General features: G+C 46.8%; 1 protein-coding gene and 1 long non-coding RNA gene across 4 annotated transcripts in view; both read right to left on the reverse strand.

Moving 5' to 3' along the window:
• Positions 1-12,500, reverse strand: part of LOC127004336 (uncharacterized protein DDB_G0271670-like) — a 92,139-nt gene that overhangs the window by 67,371 nt on the left and 12,268 nt on the right. The window lies entirely within an intron of this gene.
• On the reverse strand, positions 10,314-11,492 carry LOC127004337 (uncharacterized). 3 transcript variants are annotated; one of them, XR_007757753.1, is made up of 3 exons: positions 11,349-11,492; positions 11,169-11,258; positions 10,314-10,341 (listed from the first exon to the last, which is right to left on the reverse strand). It is a non-coding gene; the product is annotated as an uncharacterized LOC127004337 (long non-coding RNA). The 3 variants fall into 3 exon arrangements; XR_007757751.1 differs by lacking the exon at positions 10,314-10,341 and adding an exon at positions 10,485-10,538; XR_007757752.1 differs by lacking the exon at positions 10,314-10,341 and adding an exon at positions 10,485-10,538 and having other exon boundaries at positions 11,169-11,288.

Here is a 12,500-nt window from a genome sequence, read left to right on the forward strand (position 1 = left end):
GTTTTATAGAACTATTAGGACTGTTCCTAAACTCCCAATAGTCACCTGTGAGATGAGTCCTGGTGAGCAAGGTTGTCGTGTATTTGTGCTACATTTATCTATATTTACTTTGTACGATAATGATCTTCATTATTTATAATACAATGGACTGTGGGAGAATAGTGAATGTGCAGAGAAAGTTGTGGGAAAGGTGAGAAAGATCAGTTGACTGAGAGGTACCTGTGCACTTTTGCACACTGGAATATGCTGGCCATCTGGAATGTTGAAAATTATGTTTAAGATTTAGGAATTTGAAACGACTGGGAGAAGCAAACCTTTCAATCTGCAAGTGGAAATTATACTGAACTCATTTCCCTTCTTTTCCAGCTCTATCAAGATTACACAGCACACAATGGATATCCAAGAATATGGACAGTGGTCACTCTCAAAGCTCAAATCAGAGCTTAGGCAGAGAAATGCAGAAGTTTCTGGTAGAAAGAAAGAGCTTATTGAGAGGTAAGTCAGAGTCTGGAAGTTTTCACGGTGATGTAAGAAGCACGAATCTTTCCTAGTACTTCTTTTCTTTTTGCCTCTATCTCTGATACCCTTTCCCCTCAAGGTAACTTACCCCAAGGGGGTGCCTATGACAAAAGTGCCTCCAGTTCTCTATGTTCAGGAACTTTTAATATTAATCCATTCTGTTGATCATTTTCGCTGGTGGCCTCCTTACACCTGCTCTCTCAGTCCTGCTCTCACATATGTACTCTCATCACAAAGTTACTTAAGGAAAAGATTTTTTTTTATAATTACACAATATCATGACTGTGCACTACTTTTCTAAGGGAAGATGAGCTTATTTCCATTAATAGTAGGTAGATGTATGTTAACAACATTTTACAAAAGGAGTTGCACAGCTGACTGCACTGGATTTCATTGGGCAGGGAGTATGCTATGAAAATTGACCCATACTTACTGGCTCATCTATATGAAGAACGACTCAAACGATTGATCCTTTTTACGTACGAAAAGAGATGCTTACAAGGCTGAAGAAGCGCAGTAACGTTAATCACTCAAAGTTTTTTGAGCTTTAAACTAACCCAAGAACCAGAAATAACGGTCCACCGATTCAAGAGAGGCGATGTAGTACAGACATTAAGAGTTTCTTTTCACACTGAATCATCCGTCAGTGAAACGACCATCCTTCAGGAGTAGTAAGTACGGGAGCGATCAATTCCTTTTAAAAACTGAAGAGACCGCTACTTTTTTGCGCTAGGAGTGCACTCACAATAGGTGCACTGATCTGCTCGGCAGTGGCCGTCGGTCAGATTAAGGCTGGGTTCCCACTGTCCCATTTTGACGGTCCCATCGACCGTCAATGACGTCATCGATGGCGACGACAGTGGGAACCGTCCAGAAAAAAAATATGGCCTGTTCGTGGCTGTCCGCTACACGCCGTAACAGGTTTATACGTCCGTGTGTGTGTGTGTGTGTGTGTGTGTGTGTGTGTGTGTGTGTGTGTGTGTGTGTGTGTGTGACCAGCGAAACAAGGCAAGGGAATGGACGAGGTTTACGTTACATAAAAACTAAAATAGCCCTTGTTTTTAGTATTACAGGTTAGTGAAAAAGACTTATTTGTCTAATTATCTTTGTATGTTAACTCGAAGAAAGGATAAAGTACAAATGAAGGCCAGCTATCCCATGCCTTACCAATGAGAAGGATGGAAGAGAGCAGATAATGGGTAACTCATGTGTTAGCAAGTTTGTTCACCCTCAGCCAATCAGCCTCTCTCGACTATAACCCAGCCATCAGAAGTTTAGTCAGAGAAGTTAGAGTTGAGATTAAATGCTGAACTACACGTTGCCACAGTTCTCACTTCTCTCTCTCTCTCTCTCTCTCTCTCTCTCTCTCTCTCTCTCTCTCTCTCTCTCTCTCTCTCTTCTTTGACCATGAACATTTCCTCCTTCTTACGACTTAAACGCTCTCTGGATAAGAATATCGAGACGTCTTATCTCTTTCGGCATTAGGGTCGGTATTATGAGACACCGTCGCTTTTCACATCAGCTATTTCTAAAGGTCAAAGAGAGGATCAATCGGGTTCTAATGAGTGTTTCTTTATGTTAGCGGTACAGAAGGAGGGTCACACTACCACCAGGGTCATAAAACTACTCCTGGAAATGCCCAAAACTCCTATGAAGGCCTTGGCAAATATGTGAACTTGGGCGACGAAATGTTTAGTAATATGGCCCCTGGCAAGTCTTGTAGGAGAAGCATTTTAGCGGGCTCCTTTTATTCTCGGGCAGCCCTGGATCCATTTTCTCAGACGCTCTCGGCTCTCATAACAAACATTTTCAAAGGCCAGAAAGAGGATTAGTCGGGTTTTCATGGGCGTTTTTTTCACGTTCATGGTGCAGGAGCCTTGTCAAACTATCAGTAGGCTCATAAAACTAGCAATGGAACTACTCATTACCTCTACGAAAGATTTTTCCAATGTGTACGTGTGTATAAGTCCCGAGGTGTTTGAGAAAATGGGCCCTAGTTCGCTCGGCCTCCAGTACGTCGCTACTGTGCTCACCTCCATCCCGCCGAGCAAGGAGTAACATCCCGAAAAGAGGCTCGATCCCGGGGGTCTTGTCGCCTGTAATGGGATGTAGCCGGTGGAGACGTGCCAGGGGTACACACACACACAGCCACACACACACACACACACACACACACACACACACACACACACACAGTAAGGCTTGTTGTATGTGTGCAGGAGGGTGGTGAGGCTGATCCTAAAGGCGTACAGGACCATTGGGACAGATAGACTTGCCTGAAGTTGTCATTTTCATGACAGCATATTATATCATTACCATACAGAAGAACATCTACTTATATTCTGTTAATGTTTGGTTGCTAACTTTGGTTATTACTATGATACATTGCCTGCCAAGTTAGTAAAGACTAAAGGAGGCTGATTTTTTACCTAGAAAAAAATATATGGCAAGTTAGCAACATTAGAGCAATAGAATATAATACTGTAGGATTTTTTCTTCATATTTTTTTGGTATATACCTTGAAGAGAATAAATGAATCATTGCACATGAATAGGTTGTTTTACTTTACCATCTTTGGAGCACATCAGTTAATTAACTTATGGAATACTTTTAGTAAAAAAAAAATCGTTATTTTTTAGTAAAATAGACTAAGGTGTCATCAAACTTTAACAGGAAAGATTTCAGTCCTGTTTCTATGTCGTTGATGTATGTTATAAAGAAAAGGGGTCCCAGCACTGACCCTTGTGGTACTCACTATAGTGACTGGGCACCACTCGAGCCTGTGAATCGAGTAATGATCGTTGTTTTCTACTGGTAAGCCAGCCACTTATCCACGCTATCAAATTATCTCCAATCTCCAATACTCGCTGACTCTAGTTTGTTTAGGAGTCGCTCGCGTGGTACGGTGTCAAAGGCTTTCTGGAAGTCTAGACATGACCAGATAAATGATTATCCCAGTTTTCACATATACCTTGGAAAGTTTTCTTTTATACCTTGAAAAGTTTTCCTATATACCTTGGAAGGAGGAGGAGGAAAAAGAGGAAGAGGAAGAGGAGAAGGAGGAGGAGGAGGAGGAGGAGGAGGATGTAGAGGAGGAGGTGGAGGAGGAGGAAAATAATCCGGTTAGTTTTGTAATTTTGCCTTGTATGTTAGTGCTTCTACTACTATTACTACTTCTGCTAATACTGCCACTATTACTACTACTACCACCATTACCATCACTACCACCACAACCACCACCACCACTCACTATTATGGTCGTTGTCATTGCACTTGTTATCGCCAGAGTGTTTTGGAGGTCGGAAAGGTAAAGTTAAGAGAGAGAGAGAGAGAGAGAGAGAGAGAGAGAGAGAGAGAGAGAGAGAGAGAGAGAGAGAGAGAGAGAGAGAGAGAGAGAGAGAGAGAGAGAGAGAGAGGAGACCAGGAGAGAGAGAGAGAGAGAGAGAGAGAGAGAGAGAGAGAGAGAGAGAGAGAGAGAGAGAGAGAGAGAGAGAGAGAGAGAGAGAGAGAGAGAGAGAGAGAGAGAGAGAGAGAGAGAGAGAGAGAGAGAGAGAGAGAGAGAGAGAGAGAGAGAGAGAGAGAGAGAGAGAGAGAGAGAGTATCAGTGTGTGTGTGAGAGAGAGAGAGAGAGAGAGAGAGAGAGAGAGAGAGAGAGAGAGAGAGAGAGAGAGAGAGAGAGAGAGAGAGAGAGAGAGAGAGAGAGAGAGAGAGAGAGAGAGAGAGAGAGAGAGAGAGAGAGAGAGAGAGAGAGAGAGAGAGAGAGAGAGAGAGAGAGAGAGAGAGAGAGAGAGAGAGAGAGAGAGAGAGAGAGAGAGGACGCGGAGACACACCACGGCACACACACCATCGCCCCCAACCCCTCTGGACTCAGGCCTCACCACCCTTCTGTGGCAGGTGCCGTCAGCGCGGCCACACAGTTAATCACTGCTCTGAGACCATCTGCGACTTCTGTGGCCGACGTGGGCACCTCGCTGACCAGTGTCGCAAGAGGCAGGCAGAAGCAAAGCGAAGTCTAGAGTGTGCGTATTGCCAGCGGCGAGGACACACCGATGACGAGTGTTACGCTCGAGCCGCCGACATCAGACAGGAACGACTGCTTCGAGCAATCCTGTCTGAACACCAGCCACCCATCACCCAGCCTGCTCCCTACCAGCAAGCGGTGCACGCCCCGCCCTACCCATCCTGGCCTCATCCCCCGCACACTCCCCTTCCGCTGATCCGATAAGGCGATACGGACACCAGCGGCCTCAAGATTCTGTCCGCCAACGTACGAGGCTTTAGGACCAACATCGGGGAGCTGACACACGCCTTCGTCCTCAGGCACCACATCGACATAGTGGTGACAGTGGAGACCTTCCTGGACGACACATGTGCCACCACCTGTGATAAGATCCCCGGGTACTCGCACTGGGCCAGACGAGACCGCCACACAGGACAGGGGGGAGGCATTGCTGTTTGCCACCGAAACGGCCTGCAGATGGACGCCCTCACCACAGACACTCCTGGAAATGGAGATGATGTTCCTCCGCATTATTCTCGAGGACAGGAGCGCTCTGCTACTCTGTGCCATGTACCGGCCACAGTGGCAAGGCAGCGCCCCCCTCACCTACCTCACAGAGCACCTGGACGACCTTATGGCTGCCCACAGCTGTCAGTACGCGATGGTTGTGGGCGACCTAAATCAACACCTGGTGGCGAGGGCCTTCACCGAGCTCACAGCGGTGCATGGATTGCACAACCATGTTGAGTTCCCGACACATCAGCGAGGAGGCTCCCTGGACCCTGTGCTCACAGACCTGCCGAGTGACTGCGTGCTGTGCTGCCCACTAGACCGTGTGGGCAGTTCCGACCACAATGCCATACTCACCACCATCAGCCTGGCCCCAGCGCGTGAAGAGGAACACCAGCGAGTCATCTGGCTGTGGGACCGCGCGGACTGGACGGCTGCAAGGCAGGCCCTGGCAGCGACTGCTTGGGGCACAGTCCTAACGGTGACCCACAACATGACGTCTCCGCCCTCACAACTGACAACAAAACCTTCCAGCAGCAACACGTACCCCAAAGCACCTACTCATCCAGCCCAAAAGACCAGCCTTGGTTCGGGTACAGGTGCCGTATTGCAGCCGAAAGGAAATACAAGGCTTGGACAAGATATAAAAGACACCCCACGCAGGAAAATAAGGCCCAACACAGACGAGCCTGCAAAAATATGACGAGGACAGCAAAGTGGGCAAAAGAAAGGTGGGACGCCGACAGGAGGAGAAAGCTGTCCTCTAACCAAACCGACCCGAAACAGTGGTGGGGGCTGGTGAAGGAACAGCAAGGCCATACCCCCCAGGAACGTATCCCGCCCCTGAGGAAACCTGACGGAGACCTGGCCATCACCAGCCGGGAAAGGCTGACCTGCTGGCCTGTCACTTCAGTCAAAAGATGACAACCCAGGAGCCTGACAGGCAGCCGCCCACCTCCCCCAACTCATCGCCTCAAGACTAGAGAATGTGCTAATCTCTGAGGACGCTGTCAGGAGACATCTGAGGGGCGTCAACACCAGGAAGGCGCCAGGCCCTGACAGCGTGAGTCCATACTTACTGCGGCGATGCTCCGATGAGCTCACCAGCCCCCTCGCCCAGATCTTCCGGCGATGCCTGCAGAGCGGGGTGGCCTGCACAGTGGAAGGAGGCCAGAGTCACACCCGTACACAAGAAAAAATCCAGGTCCGAGCCAGGCAATTACAGGCCAATATCACTCCTCCCAATCATCAGCAAGATATTTGAGAGGATCATCGGGGAGCAATTGACATCCTTCCTCGAGGAAAACCACCTGCAGTCACCGAAGCAGTTTGGTTTTCGGAAGGGCCGCTCTACCTCAGACCTCCTCCTTCTCCTCTCAAAGTCCTGGCATGACGCCCTTGATGACGGCCACCCCTCTCTCGTGATTGCCCTGGATATAGCTGGCGCGTTCGACTCCGTTTGGCACCGCGGTCTGACGGCGAAACTACAGCAACTAGGCATCACGGGGACCTGCTGCGCCTGCTCTCAAACTACCTGTTAGGCAGGAGCCCACGTAGCAGTCAACGGAAGCACCTCGACCAGCTTCCCGGTGGAGGCCTCCGTTCCACAGGGGTCCGTCCTGACCTATTCTGTGGAACATATACTTTAACGACCTCCTGCAAACCATCCTGGCAGCAAGCGCTTACGCCGACGACTGCACCCTCTCCAGAACATACAAGAGGGAGGAAGCCCAGGACGTGATAGAGTCCGTCAACAGACAGTTGGCAGACATAATGGCCTGGGGAAAGAGGTGGCAAGTCAGGTTTGCCCCTGACAAAACCCAGGCCATGGTAATATCACGTTCTCGGGAGGACGCGAGGCAACTCCACGGCAGACTGAGATTCGGGAATGACACCATCCCTCTGCAGTCCAGCGTCGACATCCTGGGCGTGGAGGTGGACTCCCAGCTGCGGTTTGACCGTCACCTTGAAAGGGTGGCGCAAAAAGCCTCCCAGAAGGTGAACCTCCTGCGCCGCATGAAGAACCTCCTCGATGCTGAAGGCCTGAACAACCTCTATAAGGCACATGTCCTTCCAGTGATGGAGTATGCACTCACCTGGATGGCCAGCGCCCGCTGCCACCTCAACCTGCTAGACAAGGTGCAGAGGAGGGCTGAACGCCTCATCAACGGCACCCAGCACCACCGACCGAGCCAGTGGGAGACACAGCGACAACAACAACAACAACACCACCACACGAAGGAAGGGCAAGACCAGCCACGAACCAGCTGAATAGCCTGGAGCACCGTCGCCGCGTCGCTGCCCTGACGGTGCTACAAGGCACAAGTGGGCCTAGTGCCCCACCTGACGGACCTGAGGGCTACCTGGAGGAGGTCTGAGCGCAGCACGAGAACGGTGCTGAGCAACGCCTCCCTCCTGGAAGTGCCAATGGCCCGCTCCAGCACCCACCAACGTGCCTTCTCCATCGCAGCGGTGGTGTGGTGGAACAACCTCACTGCTGATGTGGATGTGACACAACTGTCCACTCAGCAGATGAAGGTTGCGTCCCACAGGTGGCTACTCCTACACCCACCGTAAATATGTATATATATAATTGTATAATATATTGTATAATAATTGTATAATATAATCGGCAGAAGCTTTTAAATAGCTCCCCAACGGTCGGGGGACCTTTAGCATAGACAAATAATACTGCCATGTACTAATGTACTGAACACGTTTAAATAAAAAAAAAAAAAAAAAAAAAAAGAGAGAGAGAGAGAGAGAGAGAGAGAGAGAGAGAGAGAGTTGGTTTCCGTGGTGATAAGATTCGTTCAGTTAGTTGATGCATTTTTTTTCAAGATTGCTTTCTTCCTAAAGGGAGGTGCACGGGCCCTTGCCAGAGGCGGCCCGTAGCATGGTGCCGACAGACCGACTCTTATCGGCCGACCGGTCGGTCTGTCAAGGAGGACTGGCGTGTTTCTTGAGTTGATGCACGTAAAGCTCTGAATAAATGGTAACGCTTTCTCTCTCTCTCTCTCTCTCTCTCTCTCTCTCTCTCTCTCTCTCTCTCTCTCTCTCTCTCTCTCTCTCTCTCTCTCTCTCTCTCTCTCTCTCTCTCTCTCTCTCTCTCTCTCTCTCTCTCTCTCTCTCTCTCTCTCTCTATCTCTCTCTCTCTCTCTCTCTCTCTCTCTCTCTCTCTCTCTCTCTCTCTCTCTCTCTCTCTCTCTCCCAGCTACTCCATTAAACCCTGATCACCGCCCGCATAGTACTAGCAAATAGGCGGAAAATATGTGTATGTGCGTCATTAGAAGTGTAATTAAACCTTTTTCGAGCGTGTAATTGATCTTAAAGTCACGTTGCTGTAGTGTCAGTGCGTAGTGGTGGCGGTGGTGGTGGTGTGTGGCTTATGTAATGGTGAGGTTAGGTAAGGGTTGATGATGGTGTTGGTGTTGGTGTTAGTAGTTGTGGTGATGGGGATGGTGTTGGTGGTGGTGATGGTGATGGTGTAGGTGATGATGATGATGGTGGTTGAGTAGATAATGGTGGTGATGGTAACGGTGTTGGTGTAGGTATAGGTGATGGTGTTGGTGGTGGTGATGGTGATGGTGTAGGTGATGATGATGATGGTGGTTGAGGAGATGACGGTGGTGATGGTAATGGTGTCGGTGTAGGTGATGGTGTGGGTATAGGTGATGGTGTTGGCGGTGGTGATGGTGATGGTGTAGGTGATGATGATGATGGTGGTTGAGGAGATGACGGTGGTGATGGTAATGGTGTCGGTGTAGGTGATGGTGTGGGTATAGGTGATGGTGTTGGTGGCTGTGATGGCGGTAAGCAGTTAATGGTGATTGTGATGGTGGAATTGCACGGGAGTTAATATGAAGGAATGAACGTTGGACAAACTTACTGAAATGAGGTTGTGTTTTTCTTTTCTCCAGTATTTCTTTTCTATTTCAGTTCACATCTCCTTCTCCCTTTCGTCTTTTAATATGTCCTCATGATTATTATTCCCTCATAGTTGAAGGAAAACATTTAAGAGTTCGCAAGTCGCTGTGTACCAATATTTATCTTCGTGGTTGGTTTTCCCGTTTTGTTGAAGTTGTGTTCCTTAGATATTCTTTCTCTTAATGATTAAAAAATTTCCGTCTCACGTTTACAGTTTTTGGTATGATTTTTCGTTTTTGTTTCTTCATTTTTTTTCTATTAAGTGCTGCTTCATACATAGCATACATATATTGCCTCGTTTCCATTTTTTTTATATATATGTGTTTACTGTTTTTTTTGTATCTTTCCTGTTGATGCTCATAATTTTTCCTTTTTCCTTTCCTCTTTTTGGTGTTTTTTTGTATCTTTCCTGTCAATGTTACTTTTCCCCTTTTCCTTCCCCCTTTTTTACTGCATTTTTAACTTTCCTGTTGATGCTCATTTTCTTCACTTTTCCTCTCCTCTTTACCTCGCTGCTGCCTTTTGGATGATTTATTTTTATTTTTATATACCGTTTGTGCTCCATTGTTTCGCTGTTCCATTCTCCTTACCTCGTCACGGCCTTTGTTGTCTCTTCATCTCTTGTGCCTCTCCTCGCTCTCCTCTTATCTCATCTCCCTACGTGCATCGCCGTCTCATCTCCCTTGCTTGTCTCTCAGCCTCCCCTTCATTCTAACCTAATCTTCCTCCTCTCCTTGCCTCTCCATTGTCCAGCCTCCGTACTGTGTTTGTCTCAGTCTTTTCCTCCTCCTCCTGCTTCTCCCTTTTCCTACGCCAGACCACACCTTTACCTGCCTCCTCCTTTCTTTGTCCTCCCCGCTCCCTCTCACACGCAATACATTACCTGCCTCGCCCTCCCACGCAGCTCTGAAGATATCCACTCCTACATAGTCGCCCACGCCACCACCCACATTCCCGGAGAGAGAGAGAGAGAGAGAGAGAGAGAGAGAGAGAGAGAGAGAGAGAGAGAGAGTGTGTGTGTGTGTGTGTGTGTGTGTGAAGACAACACCCGTGCACTGGAATATGCAATCACACAGATGACGTCATCAAGAGGGGTGTGGCTGACTTGATGACATCACGAAAGTTGCATACGACACACACACACACACACACACACACACACACACACACACACAGTGAAGGGCAAACAGGCAAACACTCAAACAAACAGTCATGAACACACACAGGTACACACACTGACAGAAAAACGACAAGGAAGATACACACACTCAGACAGGTAGATAAACAGGTATGCTCTGTTCACACTGACTTTAGAAAAATGACACCACGCTCAGCGCCCACCGATGTTATAAATCTTTCTCCAGCATCCACCAATATGATTTAACCTTTCCCAACATCCACCACCATGGTTTAGTCTCATCAATATGATTTAACCTTTCCCAGCATCCCAATATGAGTCAACCGTTCTCAGTATCCACCAATATGATTTAACCTTCCACAGCATCCATCAATATGAGTCAACCTTTCTCAGTACCCATCAATATGATTTAACCTTTCCCAGCATCCACCAATATGATTTAACCTTCCACAGCATCCATCAATATGAGTCAACCTTTCTCAGTACCCACCAATATGATTTAACCTTTCCCAGCATCCACCAATATGAGTCAACCTTTCTCAGCATCCACCAATATGATTTAACCTTTCCCAGCATCCACCAATATGAGTCAACCTTTCTCAGTATACACCAATATGATTTAACCTTTCCCAGAATCCACCAATATGAGTCAACCCTTCTCAGTATCCACCAATATGAGTCAACCTTTCTCAGCATCCACCAATATGATTTAACCTTTCCCAGAATCCACCAATATGAGTCAACCTTTCTCAGTATCCACCAATATGAGTCAACCTTTCTCAGCATCCATCAATATGATTTAACCATTCCCAGCATTCACTAATATGAGTCAACCTTTCTCAGTACCCATCAATATGATTTAACCTTTCCCAGAATCCACCAATATGAGTCAACCTTTCTCAGTACCCATCAATATGATTTAACCTTTCCCAGCATCCACCAATATGATTTAACCATTCCCAGCATCCACCAATATGAGTCAACCTTTCTCAGTACCCATCAATATGATTTAACCATTCCCAGCATCCACCAATATGAGTCAACCTTTCTCAGTACCCATCAATATGATTTAACCATTCCCAGCATCCATCAATATGATTTAACCATTCCCAGCATCCACCAATATGATTTAACCTTTCCCAGCATCCACCAATATGATTTAACCTTTCCCAGCATCCACCAATATGAGTCAACCTTTCTCAGTATCCATCAATATGATTTAACCATTCCCAGCATCCATCAATATGATTTAACCATTCCCAGCATCCACCAATATGATTTAACCATTCCCAGCATCCACCAATATGATTTAACCATTCCCAGCATCCATCAATATGATTTAACCATTCCCAGCATCCACCAATATGATTTAACCATTCCCAGCATCCACCAATATGAGTCAACCTTTCTCAGCATCCACCAATATGATTTAACCTTTCCCAGAATCCACCAATATGAGTCAACCTTTCTCAGCATCCACCAATATGATTTAACCTTTCCCAGCATCCACCAATATGAGTCAACCTTTCTCAGCATCCACCAATATGATTTAACCATTCCCAGCATCCACCAATATGAGTCAACCTTTCTCAGCATCCACCAATATGATTTAACCATTCCCAGCATCCACCAATATGAGTCAACCTTTCTCAGCGTCCACCAATATGATTTAACCTTTCCCAGAATCCACCAATATGAGTCAACCTTTCTCAGCATCCATCAATATGATTTAACCTTTCCCAGCATCCACCAATATGAGTCAACCTTTCTCAGCATCCACCAATATGATTTAACCTTTCCCAGCATCCACCAATATGAGTCAACCTTTCTCAGTATACACCAATATGATTTAACCTTTCCCAGCATCCACCAATATGAGTCAACCTTTCTCAGCATCCACCAATATGATTTAACCTTCCACAGCATCCACCAATATGAGTCAACCTTTCTCAGCATTTCTCTCTTCCCGTTTGTTTCCTGCCCCGTCAGCATCGTTAACTTTAACATGATTAGAGTTAATAAATTTTCTTCTATATATATACAAAAAGAAAACGCTAGTAATACTTGAAGAAAAAGGGAGGAAAAAAAGCAGAAACAATAAAGTGGTCTAGCAAACATGTGTAGTTTATTTTTGTTGTTGTTGTTGTTTTATTATATATGTCATAGGTTTTTACGTAACAATATTCCCCTCCTCTCTCTCTCTCTCTCTCTCTCTCTCTCTCTCTCTGAAATGTAAAGGTTCTCTTGCATCATAAAATTACCCCAGTGTGTGTGTGTGTGTGTGTGTGTGTGTGTGTGTGTGTGTGTGTGTGTGTGAAGGGGGGGGATAAGCTGTCCTCCTTTCCGTCCGGTTACGTATATATGTGTGTGTAAGCGAGTGTCTGTGTGTGTGTAAGAAAGTATGTA

The sequence above is a fragment of the Eriocheir sinensis genome, chromosome 28 (assembly GCF_024679095.1).
Source record: "Eriocheir sinensis breed Jianghai 21 chromosome 28, ASM2467909v1, whole genome shotgun sequence".
Taxonomy (NCBI): domain Eukaryota; kingdom Metazoa; phylum Arthropoda; class Malacostraca; order Decapoda; family Varunidae; genus Eriocheir; species Eriocheir sinensis.